We start from the raw sequence: 786 nt of genomic DNA, 5'->3' as shown, positions 1-786 counted from the left end.
CTGATAAGTATTTTAAGAAGCACTCATACATACTGAGAGCTGGTCAAGCATTGAAATGTTTCATTAGCCATATCTCAAAGCAAGATTTTTATTTCAAGTTTCTTAGAAAATCTAGCATCAAATATCTTACATTTCTTTACAATTATTTCCACTCAGAATTTTAATTGAAAAAGGGAGGGGGGGGAGAAAAGTTGTGCAACTTTCATCCCCCAGCCCAACAGAACAGAGGATTTAACATCAGTATTACAGAGTTCAGCTTTGATGCATCTGTGTGGTTCTGAGGATTTTGAACACATCTTGCTCTTCCCTTCCTCTACTGCCCTCTACTTCCTCCCATGCGAGACAGTCTAACAACATTGTGATTGAAAGGATGGATAGACAAAAAGATCAGAAAAGCCTTATGACAATAAAACAGAAGGCAAACCGCTTTATAAAGGAAAAAAAAAATTACAGCATAACAAACTGACTGTAAAGCAGCTTCCCTAACTTTCCCACCATGTGGATGCAACACTATAAAAAAAGAAAAGCTAGCTTTTCTTGTAAGCTTGATGTTCCCATGAATTGCAACCCATGCTCCCCCCCACCTAGCTTTTCTCTAATACGTGAATTAAGTGAGCCCAACAAAAAAAATAAAGTGCTTTCTCACAAATGGATAATCTAGTGTAGGAAGTCTATGCTAAACTCCCAGGCATAACAAATTAATTATATACATTTGGTTAAAAAATTACACTAATCATATATTAAAAAAGAAAGGATTAATAGTTTTTACATGAATCAGCCCCTATC

The sequence above is a fragment of the Penaeus monodon genome, chromosome 25 (assembly GCF_015228065.2).
Source record: "Penaeus monodon isolate SGIC_2016 chromosome 25, NSTDA_Pmon_1, whole genome shotgun sequence".
Taxonomy (NCBI): domain Eukaryota; kingdom Metazoa; phylum Arthropoda; class Malacostraca; order Decapoda; family Penaeidae; genus Penaeus; species Penaeus monodon.
Note: the sequence above shows the minus strand (reverse complement) of the source record.